This window comes from Anomaloglossus baeobatrachus, chromosome 5 (genome assembly GCF_048569485.1).
Source record: "Anomaloglossus baeobatrachus isolate aAnoBae1 chromosome 5, aAnoBae1.hap1, whole genome shotgun sequence".
Classification (NCBI taxonomy): Eukaryota; Metazoa; Chordata; class Amphibia; order Anura; family Aromobatidae; genus Anomaloglossus; species Anomaloglossus baeobatrachus.
The window spans coordinates 108,825,809-108,839,329 of record NC_134357.1 but is presented as its reverse complement, the minus strand read 5'-3'; the positions used below and the strand labels follow the sequence as shown (position 1 = coordinate 108,839,329).

The following is a 13,521-nucleotide window of genomic DNA, read 5'->3' as shown; positions in this document are numbered from 1 at the left end:
CCAATGGTGTATCACACAGATTACTGGGTGAAACCTTTCTCACATAAATCAAAGAATTGAGTGTAAAGCTACAGTTAGGTCCAGAAATATTTGGACAGTGACACAATTTTCGCGAGTTGGGCTCTGTCTGACCAACACCATACCATGCACGCCTGATTTTGGTTTGCAATATATTCCTCCTGTTGGTGGCTGTTCAGACTCAGTTACCTCACCCCTTTCCACAGGCAATGCTAATTAAGCACCATTCTTGGATCTGGTCCGCCTTTATCAATGGTTGCTGTTTGACACTGGGAGGATCAGTTCTGATATAGTCCTGGTATGTGTAGGGCTTGCTCCACATGCTGGGACCTGGGCTGGTCTCTATCCACAAGTGCCTTTTTGCAACATAGAAGCGGTTATATATACAGGTTACAGGTATGTGTGCTCTATTATGGTTCTGCTTTTAACTTTATCTAGGAGGCCGCATGGCACATGAAATACAGAATGTAGAGTAGGACCCCCCTATTGAGATTTGCCGTGACGTTGGCAGGGGTGGCTCAAAAAATTGATCAATTATTTGCTAAAAATCTCATTTTTTTATCATAGTACAGTTGGAATAAATTTGTGAATTTTCACTTTTTATTTGATGCATGCCAATTTCAGATCGTGCTGGTTCCCTTTTTTTCTCTGTTTTGACTGTAGTTATGCTACAAATCTGGTGTCTGACCAACACCATACCATGCACGCCTGATTTTGGTTTGCAATATATTCCTCCTGTTGGTGGCTGTTCAGACTCAGTTACCTCACCCCTTTCCACAGGCAATGCTAATTAAGCACCATTCTTGGATCTGGTCCGCCTTTATCAATGGTTGCTGTTTGACACTGGGAGGATCAGTTCTGATATAGTCCTGGTATGTGTAGGGCTTGCTCCACATGCTGGGACCTGGGCTGGTCTCTATCCACAAGTGCCTTTTTGCAACATAGAAGCGGTTATATATACAGGTTACAGGTATGTGTGCTCTATTATGGTTCTGCTTTTAACTTTATCTAGGAGGCCGCATGGCACATGAAATACAGAATGTAGAGTAGGACCCCCCTATTGAGATTTGCCGTGACGTTGGCAGGGGTGGCTCAAAAAATTGATCAATTATTTGCTAAAAATCTCATTTTTTTATCATAGTACAGTTGGAATAAATTTGTGAATTTTCACTTTTTATTTGATGCATGCCAATTTCAGATCGTGCTGGTTCCCTTTTTTTCTCTGTTTTGACCGTAGTTATGCTACAAATCTGGTGTCTGACCAACACCATACCATGCACGCCTGATTTTGGTTTGCAATATATTCCTCCTGTTGGTGGCTGTTCAGACTCAGTTACCTCACCCCTTTCCACAGGCAATGCTAATTAAGCACCATTCTTGGATCTGGTCCGCCTTTATCAATGGTTGCTGTTTGACACTGGGAGGATCAGTTCTGATATAGTCCTGGTATGTGTAGGGCTTGCTCCACATGCTGGGACCTGGGCTGGTCTCTATCCACAAGTGCCTTTTTGCAACATAGAAGCGGTTATATATACAGGTTACAGGTATGTGTGCTCTATTATGGTTCTGCTTTTAACTTTATCTAGGAGGCCGCATGGCACATGAAATACAGAATGTAGAGTAGGACCCCCCTATTGAGATTTGCCGTGACGTTGGCAGGGGTGGCTCAAAAAATTGATCAATTATTTGCTAAAAATCTCATTTTTTTATCATAGTACAGTTGGAATAAATTTGTGAATTTTCACTTTTTATTTGATGCATGCCAATTTCAGATCGTGCTGGTTCCCTTTTTTTCTCATCTGAGAGCAGCGTAAAGTAGACAAGACGATTCTGAATCCAATGGTGTATCACACAGATTACTGGGTGAAACCTTTCTCACATAAATCAAAGAATTGAGTGTAAAGCTACAGTTAGGTCCAGAAATATTTGGACAGTGACACAATTTTCGCGAGTTGGGCTCTGCATGCCACCACTTGGATTTGAAATGAAACCTCTACAACAGAATTCAAGTGCAGATTGTAACGTTTAATTTGAAGGTTTGAACAAAAATATCTGATAGAAATTGTAGGAATTGTACACATTTCTTTACAAACAATCCACATTTTAGGAGGTCAAAAGTAATTGGACAAAAAAACCAAACCCAAACAAAATATTTTTAATTTTCAATATTTTGTTGCGAATCCTTTGGAGGCAATCACTGCCTTAAGTCTGGAACCCATGGACACCACCAAAACGCTGGGTTTCCTCCTTCTTAATGCTTTGCCAGGCCTTTACAGCCGCAGCCTTCAGGTCTTGCTTGTTTGTGGGTCTTTCCGTCTTAAGTCTGGATTTGAGCAAGTGAAATGCATGCTCAATTGGGTTAAGATCTGGTGATTGACTTGGCCATTGCAGAATGTTCCACTTTTTTGCACTCATGAACTCCTGGGTAGCTTTGGCTGTATGCTTGGGGTCATTGTCCATCTGTACTATGAAGCGCCGTCCGATCAACTTTGCGGCATTTGGCTGAATCTGGGCTGAAAGTATATCCCGGTACACTTCAGAATTCATCCGGCTACTCTTGTCTGCTGTTATGTCATCAATAAACACAAGTGACCCAGTGCCATTGAAAGCCATGCATGCCCATGCCATCACGTTGCCTCCACCATGTTTTACAGAGGATGTGGTGTGCCTTGGATCATGTGCCGTTCCCTTTCTTCTCCAAACTTTTTTCTTCCCATCATTCTGGTACAGGTTGATCTTTGTCTCATCTGTCCATAGAATACTTTTCCAGAACTGAGCTGGCTTCATGAGGTGTTTTTCAGCAAATTTAACTCTGGCCTGTCTATTTTTGGAATTGATGAATGGTTTGCATCTAGATGTGAACCCTTTGTATTTACTTTCATGGAGTCTTCTCTTTACTGTTGACTTAGAGACAGATACACCTACTTCACTGAGAGTGTTCTGGACTTCAGTTGATGTTGTGAACGGGTTCTTCTTCACCAAAGAAAGTATGCGGCGATCATCCACCACTGTTGTCATCCGTGGACGCCCAGGCCTTTTTGAGTTCCCAAGCTCACCAGTCAATTCCTTTTTTCTCAGATTGTACCCGACTGTTGATTTTGCTACTCCAAGCATGTCTGCTCTCTCTCTGATGGATTTTTTTTTTTTTTTCAGCCTCAGGATGTTCTGCTTCACCTCAATTGAGAGTTCCTTAGACCGCATGTTGTCTGGTCACAGCAACAGCTTCCAAATGCAAAACCACACACCTGTAATCAACCCCAGACCTTTTAACTACTTCATTGATTACAGGTGAACGAGGGAGACGCCTTCAGAGTTAATTGCAGCCCTTAGAGTCCCTTGTCCAATTACTTTTGGTCCCTTGAAAAAGAGGAGGCTATGCATTACAGAGCTATGATTCCTAAACCCTTTCTCCGATTTGGATGTGAAAACTCTCATATTGCAGCTGGGAGTGTGCACTTTCAGCCCATATTATATATATAATTGTATTTCTGAACATGTTTTTGTAAACAGCTAAAATAACAAAACTTGTGTCACTGTCCAAATATTTCTGGACCTAACTGTATGTGCGCACTTAGCGTTTTTACCTGCGTTTCCGCAGCGTTTTCAACTGCACCTTTTTAATGCCAAAATGCATGCGTTTTGATTTCCAAGCAAAGTCTATGGGAAATGGGGATTTCTTGTGCACACCATGCTGTTCAAAACGCTGTGTTTAATTTGCATAATTTTGGGCAAAAACTCAGCGTTTAAGGCTGCTTTCACACATCCGGTTTGAGCAGTGCGGCTCTATCCGGCTGTGAAACCTATGCAACGGATGCGGCGAAAACACCGCATCCTTCGCATAAGTTTTTTACATGCGGCCCGTCCGGTTTTTGCCGCTTGCGGCAGGCTACTGAGCTTGCGCAGTGTCAAAAACCACATGCGGCGTCCGGATGTGGTTTTTGCCGCATCGCGCCGCATCCGGGGTCCATAGGCATGTATAGGAAAACGTGCCGCATCGGCCGGATGCGGCGCAATGCGTTTTTTTTTTGCCGCACAAAAAAACATGCCAGGCAACGTTTCATCCGGCTGCCGCATGCGGCAAAAACCAGACGGAACGCAAGCCGATGCGGCACAATGGGGCACTAATGTTAGTCTATGCAAAAAAAAAAAAAAAAGTTGCATTTTTTATGCAAAGTGCCGGATTGTGCCGCACAGGAAAAACCGGAGGTGTGAAAGCAGCCTAAAGAAGCAGCATGTCAATTGTTTTTGCCATTTGGGCAGCGTTTTGCTAACATTGAAGTCAATGAGAAGTTGCAAAACGCAAGCAACATCAAAATTCCAGCGTTTTACATGCTTATTATTAATTATTATTAATTTTTCGATGCGGAAAACATGCGTTTTGGACCAATTAATTGCATGCGTTTTTGACAAAATATTAATGGCATGATATGTCCCTTTACACACACACAGTCTGACAATTATTTTTAAGAAAATCAATAAATAAAATGTAATTTTATGCATAATTAACACAAAATTATCATTTTAATAAAAAAAACGCCATTCTTTGATTGATAATCTTGATATTTGTTATCATTTTTTTCATAGAGTTTGAATGGTTTAACTTTATTTAGTAGTGTCTTTGTATTGAAAACGCATCTGACTTTAAAGGGGTGGTTCACCCATTTTTTTTATTTTCTGTCGAAGTTCTACTTACAATTCTAGGTATTTTCTCCATTGGCTTGTATTTCCATTTCTGGCACTGAGCGGCGCTATGCTGCACGCTCAGTGCCTGTCACATGACCCCCTGGAGCTGTGGCCGCCGGCATCCTCTGACGTCCCGGCATTTCCGGGCTCTCAAACAAGACGGGTACGTCACAGGATGCCGGCGCCACTCAGATTGAGTGACAGGGCTGTGGGCTGTGACTACCGCACGTCACAGCTCAGCATCGAGGGGAGGATCCGGAGGACGTCAGTGTGGCGTCCTGCAGATGGTGAGGCACGGGGCGCCAGTGTGCAGTACAGGGGGGGTTCTTCAGCTGAATCCCCCCCTGCACGTAAGTATGGGATCACACTGTCCACCCGCCCGCTCTGCTGCGATGTCAGGAGAGCGGCCGGTGTCTGGCAGTGTGATCATCTGCTCCTCCCAGCAGCAAGACACTGACAGGCATGTCACCGCTGTGCTCTGCCATCTGTCCTGCTGCATGGGACCAACTGTCTGCACTCTGTCACCTGCACCACAAGTCACAGAGTGGAGACAGTTGGTGACAGAGCACCTCTGCCCCCCACTCTTCTTTCCCCACTCTCTTCTCCCCCCCTCTCTCTCTCTTCTCCCCCCTCCCCTTTCTCTCTTCTCCCCCCCTCTCTTCTCCCCCTCGCTCGCTCTCTTCTCCCCCTCGCTCGCTCTCTTCTCCCCCCCCGCTCGCTCTCTTCTCCCCCCCGCTCGCTCTCTTCTCCCCCCCGCTCGCTCTCTTCTCCCCCCCCGCTCGCTCTCTTTTCCTCGCTCTCTCCTGGCATGGTCAGTACAGAAATCTCTCCATCGTGGAGGGGTGAGAGGGAGTAATAAACATGGAGTCCCTACTGTGTCTGTGTATTTATTTCTAATAAAGTATTTTTCTCTGTGTGATTTCTTTTTTTTTTTTTAAAACTCTTTGTTGGAGATTCTTAATGGCCAGGTTAAACTTGGCCTGACATTAAGAATCTCGGGCTTTATACCAGCTGGTAAAACATAGCTGGTATTAACCCCTTATTACCCAGCGTGCCACCTGCCACCAGGGCCACTGGAAGAGTTGGCTACAGCGCCTGAAGATGGCGCTTCTATGAAAGCGCCATTTTCTGGGGCAGCTGTGGACTGCAATTCGCAGTGGGGGGCCCAGAAAGTTTGGGCACCCTGCACTGTGGATTCCAATCCCCAGCTGCCTAGTTTTACCTGGCTGGACTCAAAAATTTGGTGAAGCCCACATCATTTTTATTTTTTTTTTTAATTTCATGAAATTCATGAAAAAAAAGGGCTTCTCTATATTTTTGGTTCCCAGCCGGGTACAACTAGGCAGCTGGGGGTTGGGGGCAGCCCGTAGCTGCCTGCTTTACCTGGCTAGCATACAAAAATATGGCGAAGCCCACGTCATTTTCTTAAAAACGGTTTCAGGGAAAAACCTTTATAAAAAAAAAAAAATGCTTCCCTGCATTTCTATTGCCAGTGAAAGTAACACCAAGCAGCGGGGGCTAGCAGCCAGTAGCTGCTTTGGTTACCCTTAGCAATAGAAAATGCAGCGTGAGCCCACAAACAATGTGATTTTTTTGTTTTTTTATTTTTAATGAATTTTTTTTAAAAAAAATCGGCATGTGCTTCGCCCATCGAGCACCAGAGCATTTTACTGCTCAATTCATCCCAAGTAATCAGATGATTCCAGTGTCGGCCGATTACTTGTTCTGTGTCCCCCTGCATCCATCGCAGCGTGTACGGGCTGTGAGGTCAGCGGAGTGGAGACAGTGACATGCTCTGCTCTGACACAGTGTGCTGCATGTCACTATCTTTCTCCACTCTGGTACTTGTTGTGCAGGTGACCGGATGCTACATGTCACTAACTGTCTCCACTATGGGACTTGTTGTGCAGGTGAGAGTGTATACAGTTGGTACTATGCAGCAGAAATCACAGAGTGGGGCAGTTAGTGACATGTATCATCCGGTCACCTGCACAACAAGTCCCAGAGTGGATACAGTGACATGCAGCACACTATGTGTCAGAGCAGAGCATGTCACCAACTTGCTCTGCTCTGTCACCTGCGGTGCTGCATGTCACGTTTTTGCCGCGATTTGGTGCCTTTTTTGCTGCGTTTTTGCTAACTGCGTTTTTAATCAGTGCACAATGCCATTAAAGATTGTTGATGAAAAAAAAAAAAAAAAAAAAGGTCTGATGTCATTTCCTTATTCAAAATGTTCATTGTATGCAGGAGAGCAGACAGCAGCTGCAGAACTACAAGGCTCAGCATCCTCCATTCACTAGTGTATGCAGGAGAGCAGACAGCAGCTGCAGAACTACAAGGCTCAGCATCCTCCATCCAGGACTGTATGCAGTTTATTACCCAAAAAGAAAAAAAAAATGACATGGGCTTCGCCATATTTTTGTATGCTAGCCGGGTACAGCAGGCAGGTACGGGCTGCCCCCAACCCCCAGCTGCCTAATTGTACCCGGCTGGGAACTAAAAATATAGAGAAGCCCTTTTTTTTTTAATTATTTCATGAAATAATTTAAAAAAAAAAAAAAAAAATGACGTGAGCTTCGCCTAATTTTAGTGTCCAGCCGGGTACAACTAGGCAGCTGGGGATTGGAATCCACAGTGAAGGGTGCCCAAGCTTTCTGGGCACCCCCACTGCGAATTGCAGTCCGCAGCCACCCCAGAAAATGGCGCTTTCATAGAAGCGCCATCTTCTGGAGCTGTATCCAACTCTTCCAGCTGCCCTGATGCCGGGTGGCTAGCTAGGTAATAATGGAGTTAGGGCTAGCTGTATATCATCAGCTAGCCCTAAGCCCGAAATTCATGGTGTCACGCCAATATTAGACATGGCCACCATGAATTTCTAGTAATGATAAAAAAAAACAAAAAAAAAAAAAAAAAACACAACACACAGAAAAATATTTTTATTAGAAATAAAACACAACACAATTAGTGACTCCATCTTTATTGAAATAAACCCCCCTCCGCAGTAATCCTGGGTTAGGGTCCCGCGCCGTCCAATCAGGATCCAATATCATCTGATCGGTTTGCTGGAAGGCAAAGCGATCAGATGATGTGTCAGGTTAAACTACGTGAATCACATGACACATCAGCTGATTGTATAAAAGCCGATTATACAATCAGCTGAAGCATCAGTGCAAAAAAAAAAAATACTCACGTCTGTGCTGATTACCGGTAGCTCCTGCAGCGGAGTCTGATCCTGGCCCATCACTGCAGGAGCTGCCGGTAATCAGCTGATGAAGTCCCCTGACGGCAGGATCAGCTGATAGCCGGGCGCGAAAAAGCCGGCGACACCACGAGAATCGATCAGCTGATGCGTCAGGTGACTGCATCAGGTGATCCACCGCCAGGTCCTGCAAGCTTCGTACGTGCCCCGGGGAGACTGCACAGAGCCAGAGCGGCGGTACCGAGACAGGGGCTGGAAGCAGGCATGGCACCCGGGACCCTGCAGACAGGTGAGTATGACATACACACACACATACACACTGTATATATATATATATATATACACACACACACACACACACACACACTATATACGCACACACACACACTGTATATACACATACACTGTATATACGCGCACACACTGTATATACACATACACACTTTCTTCCCCTGGCTGTGTAGAGCTGCTGCTGTCTCTGTATGATTGATCTCAGTGCATCCACAGGGAAGAGGCAGGGAGGAGGGTTTGGATGGGAGCAGAGTGGGTGTATTAGACACAGTGGGTGTGTTAGATAAGCCAGACACCGCCCTAGAGCCACAAAGAATTCTGGGACTTGTAGGAACTGAACACAGGAAGTCAGAGGAGAGATTAACCCCATCAGAGCTGGAGCCAGCAATGACAGTGTGCTGCTAGTGCACAATAAAAGGTAATTTTGCTGAAAAAACATAATAGATGTGTTGAGGGGCACATATTAGCAAGATTTATCAGAAAAAAAAAAAAATCAGTTTTGGTAACTGGACAACTTCTTTAAGCTATGAAAAAGCATGTAAATCGCGCTAAAAACGTGGCTAAAATGCACACGTATTTATCGCGTTTTTGTGGTCAAAACCAACTTTGGCAAAAACCATTTCTGCCAGAGGATGCGTTTAGAACTGCAACTAGCTCGACGCAAAGTGGGCACATAGCCTTAAGCATGTAGCAGAGCTGGGAGAGCTGTACGAACCACTCCAGGCTCTAAAGAGATTATACATTGACTGTGAAGTGTCAGTCAGAGCAGGGGGTGTGTTGGACCGCTCTGCACCTGTGTTTCTAGTCCTGCAATGTTAATCAAAGGGTAATAAAACCATTAGGTTTTTTTTGTTTTTTTTTTAAACTTTGAATTTTTATTGAGATTTTCAATTTACGTTTTTCATACATAAAATAAAACATAAAATTCACAATTCTTATTGAACTTAGACAAACAATGACAGGACAGGTGAGGAGGGTTAGGAGGGGAGAGGAGAAATAGGAGGGAAGAGGGAAGGATTTCAAGAGTCCATGCTCCTTCCATAGGACCCATAGGCCTCAGTCTCACAGATCCTCCTGTCCCGCAAAGTAGTCCCATGGTGCCCACACGGCCTGGAAACGGTCAACTGTGTCATGCAATAGTGCCGTGAGATGTTCCATGCGTCTAACGTCCAGTAATCTATACTTGAGGCTCTGGAGTGAGGGTGTCCCTGGCTGCCTCCAATTCTTTGCAATTAAGCATCTGGCCACCGTAAGGATGTGGGACAAATGCTTAGAGGCCGCTTTTCCCAATCCCCCATTCCCAAGACCAAGAACATAGATCAGGGGATCAAGATCAACCTCTATATATAGTACTTTATGGATCAACCCTCTAACCCGCTCCCAGAAGGGGACTATCCCTGGACAGGACCAGAATATGTGCAGAATGGTGCCCCTGCCTCCCCCGCATCTCCAGCAACAAGCTGGTATGGAGGGGTCTATGCCATGAAGGAAATCTGGAGTGTGGTACCAAAATAGCAAAATGTTATAGATATTTTCCTTATATAGTGTGCATATTGACGTCTTGGCGGCGTTTCCCCAGATTGCTGCCCATTCCTGAGGAAGTATCCGCCTTCCCAATAGAGACTCCCATATCCGCATGTATGGAAAAGACCCCTCGGGCCCCTCCAGTGACTCAGAAAGCAAAATGTAAATTTCCGAAATCAGTCTCTTAGTATCAGTGCCCCTTCTGCAAATTTTCTCAAAATCTGTGGGAATCGAGGCCCCTGCCCTGCCAAACAAGGAGCCAGCCAAGTCTCTGATCTGCAGATATTGAAAAAACTCTCGATTAGAGAGAGAGCATTTATCGCTAAGGTACTCAAAGGAATGGATCTGCATTGTACTTCCATCTACAATGTCTGCAAATCTGAATAGACCTGCCTTGAGCCAGGGGTGCACCATGTCCGACTCCAGACTGCTTGGGAGCAAGGGTTGGTATATGAAGGACACCAGAGGGGAGCAGGGGGATGCCAAAGGAAATCTTCTAATGCAAAATGCCCAGAGGTCCCTAGTGAACTGCATCGGTCCAAGAAGAGGGGGGGGCGAATCACACCGGGCCGGGGGCCACAGGAGCGCGTTTGGATGTATAGGCGCCAGCCAAAGTTTTTCAATCTCAGTCCACCTGTTGTATGCCCAAAGGGACACCCAACAGGGGATCCTCCTAAGATGGGCCGCCCAATAGTATTTTAGGATGTCCGGGACAGAAAGTCCCCCCCTGTTTCTCCGAGCCATCAACACCTCCCTGGCCACCCTATGACGTTTGTTACACCAAATAAATCTAAGGATAGCCGCCTGAAGGGACTTCATCTCCTTTATTGGTACCTTAACTGGAAGGGTTTCAAAGAAAAAGGGAATTTTGTTTACTTACCGTAAATTCCTTTTCTTCTAGCTCCTATTGGGAGACCCAGACAATTGGGTGTATAGCTTCTGCCTCCCGAGGCCACACAAAGTATTACACTTTAAAAAGTGTAACCCCTCCCCTCTGCCTATACACCCTCCCGTGGATCACGGGCTCCTCAGTTTTGGTGCAAAAGCAGGAAGGAGAAAACTTATAAATTGGTCAAGGGTAAATTCAATCCGAAGGATGTTCGGAGAACCGAAAACCATGAACCAAAGAACAATTCAACATGAACAACATGTGTACACAAAAGAACAACCAGCCCGAAGGGAACAGGGGCGGGTGCTGGGTCTCCCAATAGGAGCTAGAAGAAAAGGAATTTACGGTAAGTAAACAAAATTCCCTTCTTTGTCGCTCCATTGGGAGACCCAGACAATTGGGACGTCCAAGAGCAGTCCCTGGGTGGGTAAAAGAATACCTCAATAAACAAGAGCCGAAAAAACGACCCCCTCTTACAGGTGGGCAACCGCCGCCTGGAGGACTCGCCTACCTAGACTGGCGTCTGCCGAAGCATAGGTATGCACTTGATAGTGCTTCGTGAAAGTGTGCAGACTCGACCACGTAGCTGCCTGACACACCTGCTGAGCCGTAGCCCGGTGACGCACCCACGGCTCTGGTAGAATGGGCTTTCAGCCCTGAAGGAAGTGGAAGCCCAGAAGAACGGTAGGCTTCGAGAATCGGTTCCTTGATCCACCGAGCCAAGGTTGACTTGGAAGCCTGCGAACCCTTACGCTGGCCAGCGACAAGGACAAAGAGCGCATCTGAACGACGCAGGGGCGCCGTGCGAGACACGTATAACCGGAGTGCTCTCACCAGATCCAAAGAGTGCAAATCCTTTTCACATTGGTGAATTGGATTAGGGCAAAATGAAGGCAAGGAGATATCCTGATTGAGATGAAAAAAGGATACCACCTTAGGGAGAAATTCCAGGACCGGACGCAGAACCACCTTATCCTGGTGAAACACCAGGAAGGGGGCTTTGCATGACAGCGCTCCAAGCTCAGACACTCTCCGGAGAGATGTGACTGCCACTAGAAAGGCCACCTTCTGCGAAAGACGTGATAGAGACATCCCGCAGCGGCTCGAAAGGTGATTTCTGAAGAGCCGTTAGCACCCTGTTAAGATCCCAGGGTTCCAGCGGACGCTTGTAAGGTGGGACTGTGTGGCAAACTCCCTGCAGGAACGTGCGGACCTGCGGAAGCCTGGCTAGGCGCTTTTGAAAAAATATTGAGAGCGCCGATACTTGGCCCTTGAGAGAGCCGAGTGACAAACCCTTGTCCATTCCGGATTGAAGGAATGAAAGAAATGTGGGTAAAGCAAACTGCCATGGAGAAAAACCGTTATCAGAGCACCAGGATAAGAAGATTTGCCAAGACCTGTAATAGATTTTGGCGGACGTTGGCTTCCTGGCCTGTCTCATGGTGGCAATGACATCCTGAGATAACCCTGAAGACGCTAGGAGCCAGGACTCAATGGCCACACAGTCAGGTTGAGGGCCACAGAATTCAGATGGAAAAACGGGCCTTGTGACAGCAAGTCTGGGCGGTCTGGAAGCGCCCACGGTTGACCCACCGTGAGATGCCACAGATCCGGGTACCACGACCGCCTCGGCCAGTCTGGAGCGATGAGAATGGCGCGACGGCAGTCGGACCTGATCTTGCGTAACACTCTGGGCAGCATCGCCAGAGGAGGAAACACATAAGGCAGTCGAAACTGCGACCAATCCTGAACTAACGCGTCCACCGCCAGAGCTCTGTGATCCTGAGACCGTGCCATGAATGCCGGGACTTTGTTGTTGTGCCGTGACACCATGAGATCGACGTCCGGCGTTCCCCAGCGGCGACAGATCTCTCGAAACACGTCTGGGTGAAGAGACCATTCCCCCACATCCATGCCCTGACGACTGAGAAAATCTGCTTCCCAGTTTTCTACGCCCGGGATGTGAACTGCGGAGATGGTGGAGGCTGTGGCTTCCACCCACTGCAGAATCCGCCGGACTTCCTGGAAGGCTTGACGACTGCGAGTGCCGCCTTGGTGGTTGATGTATGCGACGGCAGTGGCGTTGTCCGACTGGATACGGATCTGCCTGCCCTCCAGCCACCGATGGAAAGCCAATAGGGCTAGATACACTGCCCTTATCTCCAGAATATTGATCTGAAGGGATGACTATCGGAGTCCAGGTTCCCTGAGCCCTGTGGTGGAGAAAAACCGCTCCCCACCCTGACAGGCTCGCGTCCGTGGTGACCACAGCCCAGGTTGGGGGTAGGAAGGATTTTCCCTGCGATAGAGAATTGGGAAGGAGCCACCACTGAAGTGACGTCTTGGTTGCAAGGGAAAGAAAGACGTTCCTGTCGAGGGAAGCCGACCTCCTGTCCCATTTGCGGAGAATGTCCCATTGGAGTGGCCGTAGATGGAATTGCGCGAACGGCACTGCCTCCATAGCTGCCACCATCTTCCCCAGGAAGTGCATGAGGCGCCTTAAGGGGTGTGACTGACTCCGAAGAAGTGATTGCACCCCTGCCTGCAGAGAAAGCTGTTTGTCCCGCGGTAGCTTGACTACCGCTGGCTGTGTATGAAACTCCATCCCGAGGTAAGTCAGTGATTGGGTCGGTGTCAACTTGGATTTCGGGAAGTTTATGATCCACCCGAACTGCTGGAGAGTCGCCAGAGCGACGGTAAGGCTTTGTTGACACGCCACCCGAGAAGGGGCCCTGACTAGGAGATCGTCTAAGTAGGGGATCACCGAGTGGCCCTGAGATTGCAGGACCGCCACGACGGGTGCCATGACTTTGGTGAAAACCCGTGGGGCTGTCGCCAGGCCGAAAGGCAATGCCACAAACTGAAGGTGTTCGTCCCCGATGGCGAAACGCAAGAAACGTTGATGTTCGGGTGCGAT

The 13,521-nt window shown here is 47.2% G+C and overlaps 1 protein-coding gene across 1 annotated transcript in view; it reads right to left on the bottom strand.

Annotated features, from left to right (window-relative positions):
• The window catches only part of RPP30 (ribonuclease P/MRP subunit p30), a 142,219-nt gene that overhangs the window by 22,310 nt on the left and 106,388 nt on the right, over positions 1–13,521 (bottom strand). The window lies entirely within an intron of this gene.